Here is a 24,344-nt window from a genome sequence, read left to right on the forward strand (position 1 = left end):
GCTATTGTAGTTTAGGAAATATTGGCAGATTTAGACATTTTGGGGGGTGTGAACATTTATGAAAAGTTCAATTCGACCAAGATTTTTCTATGTTCCCGAAGGCCCACAGCTACAACTCCGCGACCAGATTGTAGCACTCCGAAAGTTACATCGAATGAGCCTATCGGCGTATTCCTCGCTATTGTAGTTTAGGAGATATTGGCAGATTTAGACATTTTGGGGGGTATGAAAATTTATGAAAAGTTCAATTCGACCCAGATTTTTCTACGTTCCCGAAGGACCACAGCTACAACTCTGCTACCAGATTGTAGCACTCCGAAAGTTACATCGAATGAGCCTATCGGCGTATTCCTCGCTATTGTAGTTTAGGAGATATTGGCAGATTTAGACATTTTGGGGGGTATGAAAATTTATGAAAAGTTCAATTCGACCCAGATTTTTCTATGTTCCCGAAGGCCCACAGCTACAACTCTGCTACCAGATTGTAGCACTCCGAAAGTTACATCGAATGAGCCTATCGGAGTATTCCTCGCTATTGTAGTTTAGGAGATATTGGCAGATTTAGACATTTTGGAGGGGTATGAAAATCTATGAAAAGTTCAATTCGACCAAGATTTTTCTATATTCCCGAAGACCCACAGCTACAACTCCGCTACCAGATTGTAGCACTCCAAAAGGTACATCGAATGAGCCTATCGGCGTATTCCTCGCAATTGTAGTTTAGGAGATATTGGCAGATTTAGACATTTTGGGGGGTATGAAAATTTATAAAAAATTCAATTCGACCAAGATTTTTCTATGTTCCCGAAGGCCCACACCTACAACTCCGCTACAAGATTGTAGCACTACGAAAGTTACATCTAATGAGCCTACCGGCGTATTCCTCGCTATTGTAGTTTAGGAGATATTGGCAGATTTAGACATTTTGGGGGGTATGAAAATTTATAAAAAATTCAATTCGACCAAGATTTTTCTATGTTCCCGAAGGCCCACACCTACAACTCCGCTACAAGATTGTAGCACTACGAAAGTTACATCGAATGAGCCTACCGGCGTATTCCTCGCTATTGTAGCTTAGGAGATATTGGCAGATTTAGACATTTTGGGGGGTATGAAAATTTATAAAAAATTCAATTCGACCAAGATTTTTCTATGTTCCCGAAGGCCCACAGCTACAACTCCGCTACCAGATTGTAGCACTCCGAAAGCTACATCGAATGAGCCAATCGGCGTATTCCTCGCTATTGTAGTTTAGGAGATATTGGCAGATTTAGACATTTTGGGGGGTATGAAAATTTATGAAAAGTTCAATTCGACAAAGATTTTTCTATGTTCCCGAAGGCCCACAGCTACAACTCCGCTACCAGATTGTAGCACCCCGAAAGTTACATCGAATGAGCCTATCGGCGTATTCCTCGCTATTGTAGTTTAGGAGATATCGGCAGATTTAGACATTTTGGGGGGTATGAAAATTTATGAAAAGTTCAATTCGACCAAGATTTTTCTATGTTCCCAAAGGCCGACAGCTACAACTCCGCTACCAGATTGTAGCACTCCGAAAGTGACATCGAATGAGCCTATCGGCGTATTCCTCGCTATTGTAGTTTAGGAGATATTGGCAGATTTAGACATTTTGGGGGGTTTGAAAATTATGAAAAGTTCAATTCGACCAAGATTTTTCTATGTTCCCGAAGGCCCACAGCTACAACTCCGCTACCAGATTGTAGCACTCCGAAAGTTACATCGAATGAGCCTATCGGCGTATTCCTCGCTATTGTAGTTTAGGAGATATTGGCAGATTTAGACATTTTGGAGGGTATGAAAATTTATGAAAAGTTCAATTCGACCAAGATTTTTCTATGTTCCCGAAGGCCCACAGCTACAACTCCGCTACCAGATTGTAGCACTCCGAAAGTTACATCGAATGAGCCTATCGGCGTATTCCTCGCTATTGTAGTTTAGGAGATATTGGCAGATTTAGACATTTTGGAGGGTATGAAAATTTATGAAAAGTTCAATTCGACCAAGATTTTTCTATGTTCCCGAAGGCCCACAGCTACAACTCCGCTACCAGATTGTAGCACTCCGAAAGTTACATCGAATGAGCCTATCGGCGATTTCCTCGCTATTGTAGTTTAGGAGATATTGGCAGATTTAGACATTTTGGAGGGTATGAAAATTTATGAAAAGTTTAATTCGACCAAGATTTTTCTACGTTCCCGAAGGCCCACAGCTACAACTCCGCTACCAGATTGTAGCACTCCAAAAGTTACATCGAATGAGCCTATCGGCGTATTCCTCGCTATTGTAGTTTAGGAGATATTGGCAGATTTGGATATTTTGGGGGGTATGAAAATTTATGAAAAGTTCAATTCGACCAAGATTTTTCTATGTTCCCGAAGGCCCACAGCTACAACTCCGCTACCAGATTGTAGCACTACGAAAGTTACATCGCATGAGCCTACAGGCGTATTCCTCGCTATTGTAGTTTAGGAGATATTGGCAGATTAAGACATTTTGGGGGGTATGAAAATTTATAAAAAATTCAATTCGACCAAGATTTTTCTATGTTCCCGAAGGCCCACAGCTACAACTCCGCTACCAGATTGTAGCACTCCGAAAGTTACATCGAATGAGCCTATCGGCGTATTCCTCGCTATTGTAGTTTAGGAGATATTGGCAGATTTGGACATTTTGGGGGGTATGAAAATTTATGAAAAGTTCAATTCGACCAAGATTTTTCTATGTTCCCGAAGGCCCATAGCTACAACTCCGCTACCAGATTGTAGCACTGCGAAAGTTACATCGAATGAGCCTACCAGCGTATTCCTCGCTATTGTAGTTTAGGAGATATTGGCAGATTTAGACATTTTGGGGGGTATGAAAATTTATAAAAAATTCAATTCGACCAAGATTCTTCTATGTTCCCGAAGGCCCACAGCTACAACTCCGCTACAAGATTGTAGCACTACGAAAGTTACATCGAATGAGCCTACCGGCGTATTCCTCGCTATTGTAGCTTAGGAGATATTGGCAGATTTAGACATTTTGGGGGGTATGAAAATTTATAAAAAATTCAATTCGACCAAGATTTTTCTATGTTCCCGAAGGCCCACAGCTACAACTCCGCTACCAGATTGTAGCACTCCGAAAGTTACATCGAATGAGCCAATCGGCGTATTCCTCGCTATTGTAGTTTAGGAGATATTGGCAGATTTAGACATTTTGGGGGGTATGAAAATTTATGAAAAGTTCAATTCGACCAAGATTTTTCTATGTTCCCGAAGGCCCACAGCTACAACTCCGCTACCTGATTGTAGCACCCCGAAAGTTACATCGAATGAGCCTATCGGCGTATTCCTCGCTATTGTAGTTTAGGAGATATTGGCAGATTTAGACATTTTGGGGGGTATGAAAATTTATGAAAAGTTCAATTCGACCAAGATTTTTCTATGTTCAAAAAGGCCAACCGCTACAACTCCGCTACCAGATTGTAGCACTCCGAAAGTTACATCGAATGAGCCTATCGGCGTATTCCTCGCTATTGTAGTTTAGGAGATATTGGCAGATTTAGACATTTTGGGGGGTTTGAAAATTATGAAAAGTTCAATTCGACCAAGATTTTTCTATGTTCCCGAAGGCCCACAGCTACAACTCCGCTACCAGATTGTGGCACTCCAAAAGTTACATCGAATGAGCCTATCGGCGTATTCCTCGCTATTGTAGTTTAGGAGATATTGGCAGATTTAGACATTTTGGGGGGTATGAAAATTTATGAAAAGTTCAATTCGACCAAGATTTTTCTATGTTCCCGAAGGCCCACAGCTACAACTCCGCTACCAGATTGTAGCACTCCGAAAGTTACATCGAATGAGCCTATCGGCGTATTCCTCGTTATTGTAGTTTAGGAGATATTGACAGATTTAGACATTTTGTGGGGTATGAAAATTTATGAAAAGTTCAATTCGACCAAGATTTTTCTATGTTCCCGAAGGCCCACAGCTAGAACTCCGCTACCAGATTTTAGCACTCCGAAAGTTACATCGAGTGAGCCTATCGGCGTATTCCTCGCTATTGTAGTTTAGGAGATATTGGCAGATTTAGACATTTTGGGGGGTATGAAAATTTATGAAAAGTTCAATTCGACCAAGATTTTCATATGTTCCCGAAGGCCCACAGCTACAACTCCGCTACCAGATTGTAGCACTCCGAAAATTACATCGAATGAGCCTATCGGCGTATTCCTTGCTATTGTAGTTTAGGAGATATTGACAGATTTAGACATTTTGGGGGGTATGAAAATTTATGAAAAGTTCAATTCGACCAAGATTTTTCTATGTTTCCGAAGGCCCACAGCTACAACTCCGCTACCAGATTGTAGCACTACGAAAGTTACATCGAATGAGCCTACCGGCGTATTCCTCGCTATTGTAGTTTAGGAGATATTGGCAGATTTAGACATTTTGGGGGGTATGAAAATTTATAAAAAATTCAATTCGACCAAGATTTTTCTATGTTCCCGAAGGCCCACAGCTACAACTCCGCTACCAGATTGTAGCACTCCGAAAGTTACATCGAATGAGCCAATCGGCGTATTCCTCGCTATTGTAGTTTAGGAGATATTGGCAGATTTAGACATTTTGCGGGTATGAAAATTTAAGAAAAGTTCAATTCGACCAAGATTTTTCTATGTTCCCGAAGGCCCACAGCTACAACTCCGCTACAAGATTGTAGCACTCCGAAAGTTACATCGAATGAGCCTATCGGCGTATTCCTCGCTATTGTAGTTTAGGAGATATTGGCAGATTTAGACATTTTGGAGGGTATGAAAATTTATGAAAAGTTCAATTCGACCAAGATTTTTCTATGTTCCCGAATGCCCACAGCTACAACTCCGCTACCAGATTGTAGCACTCCAAAAGTTACATCGAATGAGCCCATCGGCGTATTCCTCGCTATCGTAGTTTAGGAGATATTGGCAGATTTAGACATTTTGGGGAGGTATGAAAATTTATGAAAAGTTCAATTCGACCAAGATTTTTCTATGTTCCCTAGAGCCCACAGCTACAACTCTGCGACCAGATTGTAGCACTCCAAAAATTACATCGAATGAGCCTATCGGCGTATTCCCCGCTATTGTAGTTTAGTCTAAATCTGCCAATATCTCCTAAACTAGAATAGCGAGGAATACTCCGTTAGGCTCATTCGATGTAACTTTCGGAGTGCTACAATCTGGTAGCGGAGTTGTAGCTGTGGGCCTTCGGGAACATAGAAAAATCTTGGTCGAATTGAACTTTTCATAAATTTTCATACCCCCCCAAAATGTCTAAATCTGCCAATATCTCCTAAACTACAATAGCGAGGAATACGCCGATAGGCTCATTCGATGTAACTTTTGGAGTGCTACAATCTGGTAGCGAAGTTGTAGCTGTGGGCCTTCGGGAGCGTAGAAAAATCTTGGTCGAATTGGAATCTTCATAAATTTTCTTACCCCCCAAAATGTCTAAATCTGCCAATATCTCCTAAACTACAATAGCGAGGAATACGCCGATAGGCTCATTCGATGTAACTTTCGGAGTGCTACAATCTGGTCGCAGAGTTGTAGCTGTGGGCCTTAGGGAACATAGAAAAATCTTGGTCGAATTGAACTTTTCATAAATTTTCATACCTCCCCAAAATGTAAAAATCTGCCAATATCTCCTAAACTACAATAGCGAGGAATACGCCGATAGGCTCATTCGATGTAACTTTCGGAGTGCCACAATCTGGTAGCGGAGTTGTAGCTGTGGGCCTTCGGGAACATAGAAAAATCTTGGTCGAATTGAACTTTTCATAAATTTTCATACCCCCCAAAATGTCTAAATCTGCCAATATCTCCTAAACTACAATAGCGAGGAATACGCCGATGGGCTCATTCGATGTAACTTTCGTAGTGCTACAATCTGGTAGCAGAGTTGTAGCTGTGGGCATTCGGGAACATAGAAAAATCTTGGTCGAATTGAACTTTTCATAAATTTTCATACCCCCCAAAATGTCTAAATCTGCCAATATCTCCTAAACTACAATAGCGAGGAATACGCCGAAAGGCTCATTCGATGTAACTTTCGGAGTGCTACAATCTGGTAGCGGAGTTGTAGCTGTGGGCCTTCAAGAACATAGAAAAATCTTGGTCGAATTGAACTTTTCATAAATTTTCATACCTCCCAAAATGTCTAAATCTGCCAATATTTCCTAAATACAATAGCGAGGTATACGCCGATTGGCTCATTCGATGTAACTTTCGGAGTGCTACAATCTGGTAGCGGAGTTGTAGCTGTGGGCCTTCGGGAACATAGAAAAATCTTGGTCGAATTGAATTTTTTATAAAATTTCATACCCCCGAAAATGTCTAAATCTGCCAATATCTCCTAAACTACAATAGCGAGGAATACGCCGGTAGGCTCATTCGATGTAACTTTCGTAGTGCTACAATCTGGTAGCGGAGTTGTAGCTGTGGGCCTTCGGGAACATAGGAAAATCTTGGTCGAATTGAACTTTTCATAAATTTTCATACCCCCCAAAATGTCTAAATCTGTCAATATCTCCTAAACTACAATAGCAAGGAATACGCCGATAGGCTCATTCGATGTAACTTTCGGAGTGCTACAATCTGGTAGCGGAGTTGTAGCTGTGGGCCTTTGGGAACATAGAAAAATCTTGGTCTAATTGAACTTTTCATAAATTTTCATACCCCCCAAAATGTCTAAATCTGCCAATATCTCCTAAACTACAATAGCGAGGAATACGCCGATAGGCTCATTCGATGTAACTTTTGGAGTGCTACAATCTGGTAGCGGAGTTTTTGCTGTGGGCCTTCGGGAACATAGAAAAATCTTGGTCGAATTGAACTTTTCATAAATTTTCATACCCCCCAAAATGTCTAAATCTGCCAATATCTCCTAAACTACAATAGCGAAGAATACGCCGATAGGCTCATTCGATGTAACTTTCCGAGTGCTACAATCCGGTAGCGGAGTTGTAGCTGTCGGCCTTTGGGAACATAGAAAAATCTTGGTCGAATTGAACTTTTCATAAATTTTCATACCCCCCCAAAATGTCTAAATCTGCCAATATCTCCTAAACTACAATAGCGAGGAATACGCCGATAGGCTCATTCGATGTAACTTTTGGAGTGCTACAATCTGGTAGCGGAGTTGTAGCTGTGGGCTTTCGGGAATATAGAAAAATCTTGGTCGAATTGAACTTTTCATAAATTTTCACACCCCCCAAAATGTCTTAATCTGCCAATATCTCCTAAACTAAAATAGCGAGGAATACGCCGATAGGCTCATTCGATGTAACTTTCGGAGTGCTACATTCTGGTAGCGGGGTTGTAGCTGTGGGCCTTCGGGAATATAGAAAAATCTTGGTCGAATTGAACTTTTCATAAATTTTCATACCCCTCCAAAATGTCTAAATCTGCCAATATCTCCTAAACTACAATAGCGAGGAATACTCCGATAGGCTCATTCGATGTAACTTTCGGAGTGCCACAATCTGGTAGCGGAGTTTTTGCTGTGGGCCTTCGGGAACATAGAAAAATCTTGGTCGAATTGAACTTTTCATAAATTTTCATACACTCTTAGCGAAAAGAGTGGTTATACACACCTCAAAAGGTGGTACACGAAAACAGAACTTACGTAACCCTGCCGGTGTGAATGACCAGGATCCACCCCATTCCTTGCGGTGTATATCGGATATCTCACCCTAGCCATTAGAATTGATTGGGGCGGAATTTCAATATATACACCCCACTTGAAATCCTGCATCTTCTTCCAAATGGCACGGTATTGCAAATAAACTTTCTTGATTGCATATATTCGATATCAATTGAACCATAATAACATAAAATGGAAACATATTTCGTGAAATAACAAAAACAGAGATCTCAGCGACGGAGAAAAAAATTCACTGAAAATACTGCTCGAAGAACATTGCCCATGTAGTATTGGGAAGTCGCCTCCTCCAGGTTTCCGAAAAACACTCTTGTACGGCGAAGGCTGAGTCACTATCTTCAGCAAGAACCTGGGCATCATCCTGAAATCAAAATGCATATTCACAACCCAAATAACAGGCACATATGCTAACATGCATAACTTAATGAAAGACCACAAAAAAGAAGCCATTACAAAGTATATATATTTTCACAAAGTACTTGGAAAAAATCAGATGTTACACTTGCTAAGGAATTGCAGCACAGACTGTGGTCCGATAGGGTGAACTTACCGCTATAGGAAACATGTTCACACACGATCACTGTATGTGTGGGCAATTAGGCATCGACAAGATGGAAATTGATGGATAGTTTTCATGCAAACCGCATGTAACAGGCAGACTTGGACAACTAGAAAACGTTCCCTTTTTCCAAATTGGATTGGAATTATATTACAACTACAAGTTTTTTTTCGAATTAGAGTAGAATTAAAATTTGAGCTACACAGTTGGAAATTAGATAAAAATTATAATTACCTAACATTTTTTTTTCAAATTAGATTAGAATTAGAATTACTGAAATCGCCAAAAGTTGAATCAAACTCCGTTATCATCAAATCATAGTTCATCTTATGAGCACGAGAATAGCAAATTTCTACTGTACAGTAGGGGGTGTTCAAAAATGACTTTTTCTTTCAAATCTAATGGCTACTTGATAAAATTGTTAGTTTACCTAATTGAAGCCTGCACACCAAATTTGGTTTGATTCCAACCAGTAGCCGCATTGCTACAGGAGAATAAAGTTTTTTATTTATTATATGAAAATGAATAAAAGAAGATTTGAAATTTTCTGTTCACCCCATTAAATTGTTAGGTTTTCTATAGAAACATTGCTCAACCGATTGGGCTCAATTCCAACTAGTGGAACCGGAGTTATTGCCGTTGAAAAATATTGGATTTTAATATAATAGTATTTTTACGGTGACCGATTCTTTAATCAGTTATTACAGTTGTGCCCACCGTAAATACTATTTTATTCAAATCCAAATTTTTCGACATCAGTAACTCCGCTCCGGCTGGTTTGAATTGTGGCAAATTTGGTGGGCATCGTTTATAGACAACAATTTCGTGGGTGAACAGAAAATTTTGACTCATTTTAATATAATAAATTTAAAAAAACTTTCTTCTCCAGTAGCAATGCGGCTGCTGGTTGGAATCAAACCAAATTTAGTGTGCAAGCTTCAATAAGGTAACCTAACAATTTTATCAAGTAGCGAGTAAAATTTGAGAATAAAAAGTCATTTTTGAACACCCCTACTGCATCGCAAGCTTGGCTCGTTCCGCATTCTACAGTTCTCCTGTAGCCTTTTCAGGAAACCCAGACATTAGATTAGAATTAAAATTACCGTAGACCATAGAAAGATTTCATAAATTCGATAAGAATTAGAATTAGAGCATAGAAACATTTCACAAATTAGAATAGCTTCAATTAGTATTATTAAACAACTAGAATATCTAGTTGTCCAAGTCTAGCAACACCACCTGTACCAGGAATAACTGAATATATTTTTGAAGATTGTTCCTGTTAGTAGTGTCATATTGCATTAGTTATTTTATATTAGTCGCGAAGATTCATATTGCAATTTTCAAAGTACAAACTTCCGAAAAACTACTTACCATACTTGACTATTTTTCCGACATTTTGTATTCTACTTCCACTTGACGTAGTTTTGACTTGTATTGGGAACTGTTGCATCTACTTGTAATTGAGTATAAATTGACGGCGGTATTTCTACATCGATTTGAGTAGCAACGCTAGTAACTTTGACCATCTCTGCTTTGGTTTACTTCATATATGCGACTACGAAAGTTAACATCAGGTGTCGTTAACAAAGTTGTCATACCTGCTGGCTTGATAACGAGTCTTTCAGTTGTCGCAGCATACTCCTAAACTCGGTTAGTTCCAGTGATATAATTTTGCTCTTGGAGCATGCAGTCTTTAAGCAGCATCCTAAAATTTAAAAAATAATCAGAGAAAGATATGCATGGACTTGATTTAAATTTGACTACTTGGTATTAATCCAAAACACGAAACGTTTTCTAGTTGGGCAATATTGACTTTCAGAATGGATTCAAAGCGACCGCAGATACAGGTCTGATTAGGAAACCTTGACTTGCCTTAGCCCAGTGGTTCCCAACCTTTTTCGACACATCGCCCCCTTTTCAAGGTCAACACCGATCATCGCCCCCAAAATTTTGTGTACCGAAAATTGTGCATACAAACTGTAATCACCGGCGGGTTGACTAAAAAAAAGGTCAAATTTTCGGCTCGATGTCTAATTTGACACACTTTTGTAACTAAATTTCCGTGGGTTGACTAAAAAAAAAGGTCAGCCGTGACGCGTCATCGCCCCCCCTATCGCCCCTTCCTATTTTCGCCCCCCGTCGCCCCCTTTGTCCATTTTCGCCCCGCTGTCGCCCCCTTCGTCATTTTCGCTCCCCTAGACCGCCAAATCGACCCCTGGGGGGCGATATCGCCCACGTTGGGAACCACTGCCTTAGCCTATACATGGAAATTTGCAAATTAGCTGAATGATAATGATTACCTTGAAATATAAGCTGTTTGATAACGATCCTTTACTGTTTCGCAGCATACGCTTCTACCGTTAAATGTGACGTCGAATTGGTTGAAATTCCATGATATTAGCTTGTATAGCAGCATCCTAAAATTGAAAAAATAACCATGAGGCATACGGTAAACGTTTAGTTGACAATTTGGATTGGATTCGAAAGGCCCACGACATCCGAAATGTGTACTGATGTTGTAGCCTTGACTTGCTTTATGCTTGTAAATAAGCGAGTTAAAGTACAATTTTGTGACTATCCTACGCATAGTATATTACTCACCAACAACATAGTTGATTTCACATTCACAGAGTAAGAGTCTGCTACTAATAGCAATCAGTCCTTGAATCTAACAAAAAGCAGATTTGTGCATATGCACAGATCGTGTGTATGTCATATCATGAGTCAAGAAGTGCATGTATTATGATTTGTTTATATTGATCGAAAGGATAGTTTGATAAACTTTGGCAAGGCTATGTTTGCCTCTTCATATTGGTCAAAACATTGAAGACCCAGCTAATCCGTGCATTGTTGCACACCGAGTTGACCGCAGTAGTGCGCATTGCTACTCAAGCAATAGATGTCAATTTCTCATATAGAAGTGGCTAAGTCAAATCCATGTCAAGCTGCTTCAAATTAAAATAAATATATGAACAGAACTCAGAGAAGTAGTTTCAAAAGAAGTAGTCTGGTTGATGGGTCACATACTCTTAATAGATAGTCTGAGTTGGCCACTGCAAAATATGTTCAATGAGGTAAGCCTGTTCCTAGTCAAGTATCTCATATTCATAGTGATAGCAATATAGCATCGTCATATTTTCACCCATGTCATAATATAATTAACATTTACTGGCCCCAATTTACGGGGATCGAAAGATTTTATCAAATGTCCATTGCTCACCTCAGATACCATTGCTTCATATGCTTCAGCCCTTTGCTGTTTGTATGTTACACTTGTTTTCTCATGAGGAGAAGAAATCGATAATTTCATTCTTCAAGAGCCCCAAATTTGCGATCTTTGCCCATGCAAGTCTGAAGTAGAATAGATACCCGTAATATGTTTACCTTCCTACCATAACATAACATAATATATAATGTGTATATAGCTCAGTGATAATGACAGGGTGATAGGCCTATAATCATAGCTCTGCATAGTCAGTGGTAGGCTACCCTTTACACTTAAACAGGTCGTGATGTGCTTTGGTAATCAATATAACGACAATCGAGTCGATTTTTTTTTCAATGCACTTACAAACGATGTCGCTCAAACCCAAATTACCGTAGTTTATAATCATAGCTAATGCTGGACCTGTCAGCAGTATCTCCATTAGAGACATTGAGGTACTGTGTCTTGGAGATTGGTATCAGTACTGGTGATACAACAATTTATGTGAATTCAATGTATCGTCACTACCGGTACGTTTAAAATTCCAACTTGCTACATATAATTCTGTTCAGTACAGCTGCGACACTGAGTAACAGGAATCGGATCTGTACTGGAAACGCAACGGAACAAATGTTCTTTACTACAATAGTACAGATACGAAATGTAACTCACCATCCAGATATTTTCAATCTCGAAAGAGGCTTTCTTCACTGATTCACGACGACTAATACGGTCAGTCGATAGCCAGTCTGGTCTCTTAAGCGCGGAAATACGGCATATAACGAAACATTTTACATAGCTGTAGCCAAACATAGCAGCAGCTGTTCTGGTGACGACGGTTTGTATATTCCATTATGATGTGACAATTGACTCACTGATGTAATAACTATATTGAAGTTGAGGATCTCCGGAATATTTGTATGTATACTATAATTGATTTATCGGAAATATGGATTTGATAGCTTTGAAGCTGCAGATTGCATCATAATAAGCTTCAAAAAGTCTTGCAGTACTAGATTTATCTTCATAGATCGAACCATTGATACGATCCGAAAGCTGTATGCGAATTGTCTGTTAGGCTTAGTGTGCAATTCATAAAGCTACCAAATAGTGAATAACACATCAATATAGATATGAAAATAACCAGGAAACTTTGCCCAATTTAGTCCCTCTTTCGCCCAATTCAATGATTGTTCCGTGACGTAACCTGGTGTTCCATTCTAATTTGAATTCTTGCTACGCCCATATTGCGTACTGCTCATATACGTTGTGGCTGAAATTTAACTCCTTCTAGTATTCCCAGATCTAAATACCCTTAACCTGCATTATATTGTGGTTATACACTAATGCTGTGCGGAATAGGCCCGATATATTTTGTACATATAGGCTACGTACAATGTACATTTGTACAATTGTGCATTTGACGTGACATGAAAGAAATTATAAACCAGTATCGTGACAACTTCATAGTGTGTCGTATTTTTGCGACACACTTGAGATACATCGGTCACACTATAGTAGACAGGGTGAAATTTCAGCCAAAGTACGAGTACCGCAGTGCACGATAAATGTGAATTACAATATGATATTGCGGACTTAGCTATTATTCATTCATGTCAATGTAGCACACGAACTAATACAACGAATGCTTATTTGTCACTGAAGCTGAAACTATATGCGTAGGCGAATTTACTTGATCGAACCGGGTTAAATCCATAAAGACTGAACAATGGAACATTGCCGAAGCCTACCCAAGAAGCCTTAAAGACATGGACAACAATAAAGTGGGCGAAAACACGCATTTTCGGTGGATAATTCAACCCCAAAGAGAAAATGTCCTACACGACCTACAGTTAGACACAGCAGAGAAGTTCTCACAACTGATCACAACGAATGCAGACTTGCCGCACCCCTGCCTGCTTAACCAGGCTTCTGACCGACACAGACTTAAAACTTCAACAGTCAAGTTTTGTGGAAGCGGCTAGCGCGGATTGAATCCCAAACTTCCTATTTGTCTGACAAAAGGTGTAATCTTTAACAATTCACCCCAAATGCCAGTGCTTGGGGTGTATATCTTATGGTATATGTGTGTAGGGGTGTGTTCGGCTCATTTCCACCAATAGCTTAGGTGTAAATGACAAATTTAGTACCCATTAGGTGTGATGACCCAAAACACACCCTACGCTAGGGTGTGAATTACGAAAACACACCATTTTCGTTTACAGTGTACCCCCCAAAATGTCTAAATCTGCCAATATCTCCTAAACTACAATAGCGAGGAATACGCCGATAGGCTCATTCGATGTAACTTTCGGAGTGCTACAATCTGGTAGCGGAGTTGTAGCTGTGGGCCTTCGGGAACATAGAAAAATCTTGGTCGAATTGAACTTTTCATAAATTTTCATACCCCCCAAAATGTCTAAATCTGCCAATATCTCCTAAACTACAATAGCGAAGAATACGCCGATAGGCTCATTCGATGTAACTTTCCGAGTGCTACAATCTGGTAGCGGAGTTGTAGCTGTCGGCCTTTGGGAACATAGAAAAATCTTGGTCGAATTGAACTTTTCATAAATTTTCATACCCCCCCAAAATGTCTAAATCTGCCCATATCTCCTAAACTACAATAGAGAGGAATACGCCGATAGGCTCATTCGATGTAACTTTTGGAGTGCTACAATCTGGTAGCGGAGTTGTAGCTGTGGGCTTTCGGGAATATAGAAAAATCTTGGTCGAATTGAACTTTTCATAAATTTTCACACCCCCCAAAATGTCTTAATCTGCCAATATCTCCTAAACTAAAATAGCGAGGAATACGCCGATAGGCTCATTCGATGTAACTTTCGGAGTGCTACATTCTGGTAGCGGGGTTGTAGCTGTGGGCCTTCGGGAACATAGAAAAATCTTGGTCGAATTGAACTTTTCATAAATTTTCATACCCCTCCAAAATGTCTAAATCTGCCAATATCTCCTAAACTACAATAGCGAGGAATACTCCGATAGGCTCATTCGATGTAACTTTCGGAGTACCACAATCTGGTAGCGGAGTTGTAGCTGTGGGCCTTCGGGAACATAGAAAAATCATGGTCGAATTGAACTTTTCATTAATTTTCATACCCCCCAAAATGTCTAAATCTGCCAATATTTCCTAAACTACAATAACGAGGAATACAACGATAGGCTCATTCGATGTAACTTTCGGAGTGCTACAATCTGGTAGCGGAGTAGTAGCTGTGGGCCTCCGGAAACATAGAAAAATCTTGGTCGAATTGAACTTTTCATAAATTTTTATACCCCCCAAAATGTCTAAATCTGCCAATATCTCCTAAACTACAATAGCGAGGAATACGCCGATAAGCTCATTCGATGTAACTTTTGGAGTGCTACAATCTGGTAGCGGAGTTGTAGCTGTGTGCCTTCGGGAACATAGAAAAATCTTGGTCGAATTGAACTTTTCATAAATTTTCATACCCCCCAAAATGTCTAAATCTGCCAATATCTCCTAAACTACAATAGCGAAGAATACGCCGATAGGCTCATTCGATGTAACTTTCCGAGTGCTACAATCTGGTAGCGGAGTTGTAGCTGTCGGCCTTTGGGAACATAGAAAAATCTGGGTCGAATTGAACTTTTCATAAATTTTCATACCCCCCCAAAATGTCTAAATCTGCCAATATCTCCTAAACTACAATAGCGAGGAAAACGCCGATAGGCTCATTCGATGTAACTTTTGGAGTGCTACAATCTGGTAGCGGAGTTGTAGCTGTGGGCTTTCGGGAATATAGAAAAATCTTGGTCGAATTGAACTTTTCATAAATTTTCACACCCCCCAAAATGTCTTAATCTGCCAATATCTCCCAAACTAAAATAGCGAGGAATACGCCGATAGGCTCATTCGATGTAACTTTCGGAGTGCTACATTCTGGTAGCGGGGTTGTAGCTGTGGGCCTTCGGGAACATAGAAAAATCTTGGTCGAATTGAACTCTTCACAAATTTTCATACCCCTCCAAAATGTCTAAATCTGCCAATATCTCCTAAACTACAATAGCGAGGAATACTCCGATAGGCTCATTCGATGTAACTTTCGGAGTGCCACAATCTGGTAGCGGAGTTGTAGCTGTGGGCCTTCGGGAACATAGAAAAATCATGGTCGAATTGAACTTTTCATTAATTTTCATACCCCCCAAAATGTCTAAATCTGCCAATATTTCCTAAACTACAATAACGAGGAATACAACGATAGGCTCATTCGATGTAACTTTCGGAGTGCTACAATCTGGTAGCGGAGTTGTAGCTGTGGGCCTCCGGAAACATAGAAAAATCTTGGTCGAATTGAACTTTTCATAAATTTTCATACCCCCCAAAATGTCTAAATCTGCCAATATCTCCTAAACTACAATAGCGAGGAATACGCCGATAAGCTCATTCGATGTAAATTTTGGAGTGCTACAATCTGGTAGCGGAGTTGTAGCTGTGTGCCTTCGGGAACATAGAAAAATCTTGGTCGAATTGAACTTTTCATAAATTTTCATACCCCCCAAAATGTCTAAATCTGTCAATATTTCCTAAACTACAATAGCAAGGAATATGCCGATAGGCTCATTCGATGTAACTTTCGGAGTGCTACAATCTGGTAGCGGAGTTGTAGCTGTGGGCCTTCGGGAACATAGAAGAATCTTGGTCGAATTGAACTTTTCATAAATTTTCATACCCCCCAAAATGTCTAAATCTGCCAATATCTCCTAAACTACAATAGCGAGGAATACGCCGATAGGCTCATTTGATGTAACTTTTGTAGTGCTACAATCTGGAAGCGGAGTTTTTGCTGTGGGCCTTCGGGAACATAGAAAAATCTTGGTCGAATTGTACTTTTCATAAATTTTCATACCCCCCAAAATGTCTAAATCTGCCAATATCTCCTAAACTACAATAGCGAGGAATACGCCGATTGGCTCATTCGATGTAACTTTCGGAGTGCTACAATCTGGTAGCGGAGTTGTAGCTGTGGGCCTTCGGGAACATAGAAAAATCTTGGTCGAATTGAACTTTTCATAAATTTTCATACCCCCCAAAATGTCTAAATCTGCCAATATCTCCTAAACTACAATAGCGAAGAATACGCCGATAGGCTCATTCGATGTAACTTTCCGAGTGCTACAATCTGGTAGCGGAGTTGTAGCTGTCGGCCTTTGGGAACATAGAAAAATCTTGGTCGAATTGAACTTTTCATAAATTTTCATACCCCCCCAAAATGTCTAAATCTGCCAATATCTCCTAAACTACAATAGCGAGGAATACGCCGATAGGCTCATTCGATGTAACTTTTGGAGTGCTACAATCTGGTAGCGGAGTTGTAGCTGTGGGCTTTCGGGAATATAGAAAAATCTTGGTCGAATTGAACTTTTCATAAATTTTCACACCCCCCAAAATGTCTTAATCTGCCAATATCTCCTAAACTACAATAACGAGGAATACGCCGATAGGCTCATTCGATGTAACTTTCGGAGTTCTATATTCTGGTAGCGGAGTTGTAGCTGTGGGCCTTCGGGAACATAGGAAAATCTTGTTCGAATTGAACTTTTCATTAATTTTCATACCCCCCAAAATGTCTAAATCTGCCAATATCTCCTAAACTACAATAGCGAGGAATACGCCGATAGGCTCATTCGATGTAACTTTAGGAGTGCTACAATCTGGTAGCGGAGTTGTAGCAGTGGGCCTTCGGGAACATAGAAAAATCTTGGTCGAATTGAACTTTTCATCAATTTTCATACCCCCTAAAATGTCTAAATCTGCCAATATCTCCTAAACTACAATAGCGAGGAATACGCCGATAGGCTCATTCGATGTAACTTTCGGAGTGCTGCAATCTGGTAGTGGAGTTGTAGCTGTGGGCCTTCGGGAACATAGAAAAATCTTGGTCGAATTGAACTTTTCATAAATTTTCATACCCCCCAAAATGTCTAAATCTGCCAATATCTCCTAAACTACAATAGCGAGGAATACGCCGATTGGCTCATTCGATGTATCTTTCGGAGTGCTACAATCTGGTAGCGCAGTTGTTGCTGTGGGCCTTCGGGAACATAGAAAAATCTTGGTCGAATTGAATTTTTTATAAATTTTCATACCCCCCAAAATGTCTAAATCTACCAATATCTCCTAAACTACAATAGCGAGGAATACGCCGGTAGGCTCATTCGATGTAACTTTCGTAGTGCTACAATCTGGTAGCGGAGTTGTAGCTGTGGGCCTTCGGGAACATAGGAAAATCTTGGTCGAATTGAACTTTTCATAAATTTTCATACCCCCCAAATTGTCTAAATCTGTCAATATCTCCTAAACTACAATAACGAGGAATACGCCGATAGGCTCATTCGATGTAACTTTCGGAGTTCTATAATCTGGTAGCGGAGTTGTAGCTGTGGGCCTTCGGGAACATAGAAAAATCTTGGTCGAATTGAACTTTTATAAATTTTCATACCCCCCAAAATGTCTAAATCTGCCAATATCTCCTAAACTACAATAGCGAGGAATACTCCGATAGGCTCATTCGATGTAACTTTCGGAGTGCTACAATCTGGTAGCGGAGTTGTAGCTGTGGGCCTTCGGGAACATAGAAAAATCTTGGTCGAATTGAACTTTTCATAAATTTTCATACCCCCCCAAAATGTCTAAATCTGCCAATATCTCCTAAACTACAATAGCGAGGAATACGCCGATAGGCTCATTCGATGTAACTTTTGGAGTGCTACAATCTGGTAGCGGAGTTGTAGCTGTGGGCCTTCGGGAGCGTAGAAAAATCTTGGTCGAATTGGAATCTTCATAAATTTTCTTACCCCCCAAAATGTCTAAATCTGCCAATATCTCCTAAACTACAATAGCGAGGAATACGCCGGTAGGCTCATTCGATGTAACTTTCGTAGTGCTACAATCTGGTAGCGGAGTTGTAGCTGTGGGCCTTCGGGAACATAGGAAAATCTTGGTCGAATTGAACTTTTCATAAATTTTCATACCCCCCAAATTGTCTAAATCTGTCAATATCTCCTAAACTACAATAGCAAGGAATATGCCGATAGGCTCATTCGATGTAACTTTCGGAGTGCTACAATCTGGTAGCGGAGTTGTAGCTGTGGGCCTTCGGGAACATAGAAGAATCTTGGTCGAATTGAACTTTTCATAAATTTTCATACCCCCCAAAATGTCTAAATCTGCCAATATCTCCTAAACTACAATAGCGAGGAATACGCCGATAGGCTCATTTGATGTAACTTTTGTAGTGCTACAATCTGGAAGCGGAGTTTTTGCTGTGGGCCTTCGGGAACATAGGAAAATCTTGGTCGAATTGTACTTTTCATAAATTTTCATACCCCCCAAAATGTCTAAATCTGCCAATATCTCCTAAACTACAATAGCGAGGAATACGCCGATAGGCTCATTCGATGTAACTTTCGGACTTCCATAATCTGGTAGCGGAGTTGTAGCTGTGGGCCTTCGGGAACATAGAAAAATCTTGGTCGAATTGAACTTTTCATAAATTTTCATACCCCCCAAAATGTCTAAATCTGCCAATATCTCCTAAACTTCAATAGCGAGGAATACGCCGATAGGCTCATTCGATGTAACTTTCGGACTTCCATAATCTGGTAGCGGAGTTGTAGCTGTGGGCCTTAGGGAACATAGAAAAATCTTGGTCGAATTGAACTTTTCATAAATTTTCATACCTCCCCAAAATGTAAAAATCTGCCAATATCTCCTAAACTACAATAGCGAGGAATACGCCGATAGGCTCATTCGATGTAACTTTCGGAGTGCCACAATCTGGTAGCGGAGTTGTAGCTGTGGGCCTTCGGGAACATAGAAAAATCTTGGTCGAATTGAACTTTTCATAAATTTTCACACCCCCCAAAATGTCTTAATCTACCAATATCTCCTAAACTACAATAGCGAGGAATACTCCGATAGGCTCATTCCATGTAACTTTCGGAGTGCCACAATCTGGTAGCGGAGTTGTAGCTGTGGGCCTTCGGGAACATAGAAAAATCTTGGTCGAATTGTACTTTTCATAAATTTTCATACCCCCCAAAATGTCTAAATCTGCCAATATCTCCTAAACTACAATAGCGAGGAATACGCCGATTGGCTCATTCGATGTAACTTTCGGAGTGCTACAATCTGGTAGCGGAGTTGTAGCTGTGGGCCTTCGGGAACATAGAAAAATCTTGGTCGAATTGAACTTTTCATAAATTTTCATACCCCCCAAAATGTCTAAATCTGCCAATATCTCCTAAACTACAATAGCGAAGAATACGCCGATAGGCTCATTCGATGTAACTTTCCGAGTGCTACAATCTGGTAGCGGAGTTGTAGCTGTCGGCCTTTGGGAACATAGAAAAATCTTGGTCGAATTGAACTTTTCATAAATTTTCATACCCCCCCAAAATGTCTAAATCTGCCAATATCTCCTAAACTACAATAGCGAGGAATACGCCGATAGGCTCATTCGATGTAACTTTTGGAGTGCTACAATCTGGTAGCGGAGTTGTAGCTGTGGGCTTTCGGGAATATAGAAAAATCTTGGTCGAATTGAACTTTTCATAAATTTTCACACCCCCCAAAATGTCTTAATCTGCCAATATCTCCTAAACTACAATAACGAGGAATACGCCGATAGGCTCATTCGATGTAACTTTCGGAGTTCTATATTCTGGTAGCGGAGTTGTAGCTGTTGGCCTTCGGGAACATAGGAAAATCTTGGTCGAATTGAACTTTTCATTAATTTTCATACCCCCCAAAATGTCTAAATCTGCCAATATCTCCTAAACTACAATAACGAGGAATACGCCGATAGGCTCATTCGATGTAACTTTAGGAGTGCTACAATCTGGTAGCGGAGTTGTAGCAGTGGGCCTTCGGGAACATAGAAAAATCTTGGTCGAATTGAACTTTTCATCAATTTTCATACCCCCCAAAATGTCTAAATCTGCCAATATCTCCTAAACTACAATAGCGAGGAATACGCCGATAGGCTCATTCGATGTAACTTTCGGAGTGCTACAATCTGGTAGTGGAGTTGTAGCTGTGGGCCTTCGGGAACATAGAAAAATCTTGGTCGAATTGAACTTTTCATAAATTTTCATACCCCCCAAAATGTCTAAATCTGCCAATATCTCCTAAACTACAATAGCGAGGAATACGCCGATTGGCTCATTCGATGTATCCTTCGGAGTGCTACAATCTGGTAGCGCAGTTGTCGCTGTGGGCCTTCGGGAACATAGAAAAATCTTGGTCGAATTGAATTTTTTATAAATTTTCATACCCCCCAAAATGTCTAAATCTACCAATATCTCCTAAACTACAATAGCGAGGAATACGCCGGTAGGCTCATTCGATGTAACTTTCGTAGTGCTACAATCTGGTAGCGGAGTTGTAGCTGTGGGCCTTCGGGAACATAGGAAAATCTTGGTCGAATTGAACTTTTCATAAATTTTCATACCCCCCAAATTGTCTAAATCTGTCAATATCTCCTAAACTACAATAACGAGGAATACGCCGATAGGCTCATTCGATGTAACTTTCGGACTTCCATAATCTGGTAGCGGAGTTGTAGCTGTGGGCCTTCGGGAACATAGAAAAATCTTGGTCGAATTGAACTTTTCATAAATTTTCATACCCCCCAAAATGTCTAAATCTGCCAATATCTCCTAAACTACAATAGCGAGGAATACTCCGATAGGCTCATTCGATGTAACTTTCGGAGTGCTACAATCTGGTAGCGGAGTTGTAGCTGTGGGCCTTCGGGAACATAGAAAAATCTTGGTCGAATTGAACTTTTCATAAATTTTCATACCCCCCCAAAATGTCTAAATCTGCCAATATCTCCTAAACTACAATAGCGAGGAATACGCCGATAGGCTCATTCGATGTAACTTTGGAGTGCTACAATCTGGTAGCGGAGTTGTAGCTGTGGGCCTTCGGGAGCGTAGAAAAATCTTGGTCGAATTGGAATCTTCATAAATTTTCTTACCCCCCAAAATGTCTAAATCTGCCAATATCTCCTAAACTACAATAGCGAGGAATACGCCGATAGGCTCATTCGATGTAACTTTCGGAGTGCTACAATCTGGTCGCAGAGTTGTAGCTGTGGGCCTTAGGGAACATAGAAAAATCTTGGTCGAATTGAACTTTTCATAAATTTTCATACCTCCCCAAAATGTAAAAATCTGCCAATATCTCCTAAACTACAATAGCGAGGAATACGCCGATAGGCTCATTCGATGTAACTTTCGGAGTGCCACAATCTGGTAGCGGAGTTGTAGCTGTGGGCCTTCGGGAACATAGAAAAATCTTGGTCGAATTGAACTTTTCATAAATTTTCACACCCCCCAAAATGTCTTAATCTGCCAATATCTCCTAAACTAAAATAGCGAGGAATACGCCGATAGGCTCATTCGATGTAACTTTCGGAGTGCTACATTCTGGTAGCGGGGTTGTAGCTGTGGGCCTTCGGGAATATAGAAAAATCTTGGTCGAATTGAACTTTTCATAAATTTTCATACCCCTCCAAAATGTCTAAATCTGCCAATATCTCCTAAACTACAATAGCGAGGAATACTCCGATAGGCTCATTCGATGTAACTTTCGGAGTGCCACAATCTGGTAGCGGAGTTTTTGCTGTGGGCCTTCGGGAACATAGAAAAATCTTGGTCGAATTGAACTTTTCATAAATTTTCATACCCCCCAAAATGTCTAAATCTGCCAATATCTCCTAAACTACAATAGCGAGGAATACGCCGATAGGCTCATTCGATGTAACTTTCGGAGTGCTACAATCTGGTAGCGGAGTTGTAGCTGTGGGCCTTCGGGAACATAGAAAAATCTTGGTCGAATTGAACTTTTCATAAATTTTCATACCCCCCAAAATGTCTAAATCTGCCAATATCTCCTAAACTACAATAGCGAAGAATACGCCGATAGGCTCATTCGATGTAACTTTCCGAGTGCTACAATCTGGTAGCGGAGTTGTTGCTGTCGGCCTTTGGGAACATAGAAAAATCTTGGTCGAATTGAACTTTTCATAAATTTTCATACCCCCCCAAAATGTCTAAATCTGCCAATATCTCCTAAACTACAATAGCGAGGAATACGCCGATAGGCTCATTCGATGTAACTTTTGGAGTGCTACAATCTGGTAGCGGAGTTGTAGCTGTGGGCTTTCGGGAATATAGAAAAATCTTGGTCGAATTGAACTTTTCATAAATTTTCACACCCCCCAAAATGTCTTAATCTGCCAATATCTCCTAAACTAAAATAGCGAGGAATACGCCGATAGGCTCATTCGATGTAACTTTCGGAGTGCTACATTCTGGTAGCGGGGTTGTAGCTGTGGGCCTTCGGGAACATAGAAAAATCTTGGTCGAATTGAACTTTTCATAAATTTTCATACCCCTCCAAAATGTCTAAATCTGCCAATATCTCCTAAACTACAATAGCGAGGAATACTCCGATAGGCTCATTCGATGTAACTTTCGGAGTGCCACAATCTGGTAGCGGAGTTGTAGCTGTGGGCCTTCGAGAACATAGAAAAATCATGGTCGAATTGAACTTTTCATTAATTTTCATACCCCCCAAAATGTCTAAATCTGCCAATATTTCCTAAACTACAATAACGAGGAATACAACGATAGGCTCATTCGATGTAACTTTCGGAGTGCTACAATCTGGTAGCGGAGTTGTAGCTGTGGGCCTCCGGAAACATAGAAAAATCTTGGTCGAATTGAACTTTTCATAAATTTTCATACCCCCCAAAATGTCTAAATCTGCCAATATCTCCTAAACTACAATAGCGAGGAATACGCCGATAAGCTCATTCGATGTAACTTTTGGAGTGCTACAATCTGGTAGCGGAGTTGTAGCTGTGTGCCTTAGGGAACATGGAAAAATCTTGGTCGAATTGAACTTTTCATAAATTTTCATACCTCCCAAAATGTCTAAATCTGCCAATATCTCCTAAACTACAATAGCGAGGAATACGCCGATAAGCTCATTCGATGTAACTTTTGGAGTGCTACAATCTGGTAGCGGAGTTGTAGCTGTGTGCCTTCGGGAACATAGAAAAATCTTGGTCGAATTGAACTTTTCATAAATTTTCATACCCCCCAAAATGTCTAAATCTGCCAATATCTCCTAAACTACAATAGCGAGGAATACGCCGATTGGCTCATTCGATGTAACTTGTGGAGTGCTACAATCTGGTAGCGGAGTTGTAGCTGTCGGCCTTTGGGAACATAGAAAAATCTTGGTCGAATTGAACTTTTCATAAATTTTCATACCCCCCCAAAATGTCTAAATCTGCCAATATCTCCTAAACTACAATAGCGAGGAATACGCCGATAGGCTCATTCGATGTAACTTTTGGAGTGCTACAATCTGGTAGCGGAGTTGTAGCTGTGGGCTTTCGGGAATATAGAAAAATCTTGGTCGAATTGAACTTTTCATAAATTTTCACACCCCCCAAAATGTCTTAATCTGCCAATATCTCCTAAACTACAATAACGAGGAATACGCCGATAGGCTCATTCGATGTAACTTTCGGAGTTCTATATTCTGGTAGCGGAGTTGTAGCTGTTGGCCTTCGGGAACATAGGAAAATCTTGGTCGAATTGAACTTTTCATTAATTTTCATACCCCCCAAAATGTCTAAATCTGCCAATATCTCCTAAACTACAATAACGAGGAATACGCCGATAGGCTCATTCGATGTAACTTTAGGAGTGCTACAATCTGGTAGCGGAGTTGTAGCAGTGGGCCTTCGGGAACATAGAAAAATCTTGGTCGAATTGAACTTTTCATCAATTTTCATAC

At 40.3% G+C, this 24,344-nt stretch overlaps 2 long non-coding RNA genes across 2 annotated transcripts in view; both read right to left on the bottom strand.

Moving 5' to 3' along the window:
* The window catches only part of LOC145441029 (uncharacterized), a 416,627-nt gene that overhangs the window by 243,225 nt on the left and 149,058 nt on the right, over positions 1 to 24,344 (bottom strand). The window lies entirely within an intron of this gene.
* Positions 195 to 18,426, bottom strand: LOC145441007 (uncharacterized). Its single transcript, XR_013915686.1, has 5 exons — positions 12,155 to 18,426; positions 11,498 to 11,628; positions 10,578 to 10,694; positions 9,876 to 9,982; positions 195 to 8,076 (listed from the first exon to the last, which is right to left on the bottom strand). It is a non-coding gene; the product is annotated as an uncharacterized LOC145441007 (long non-coding RNA).

This window comes from Botryllus schlosseri, chromosome 6, assembly GCF_051294905.1.
Source record: "Botryllus schlosseri isolate E-star chromosome 6, Bs_hap1, whole genome shotgun sequence".
NCBI classification, from domain to species: domain Eukaryota; kingdom Metazoa; phylum Chordata; class Ascidiacea; order Stolidobranchia; family Styelidae; genus Botryllus; species Botryllus schlosseri.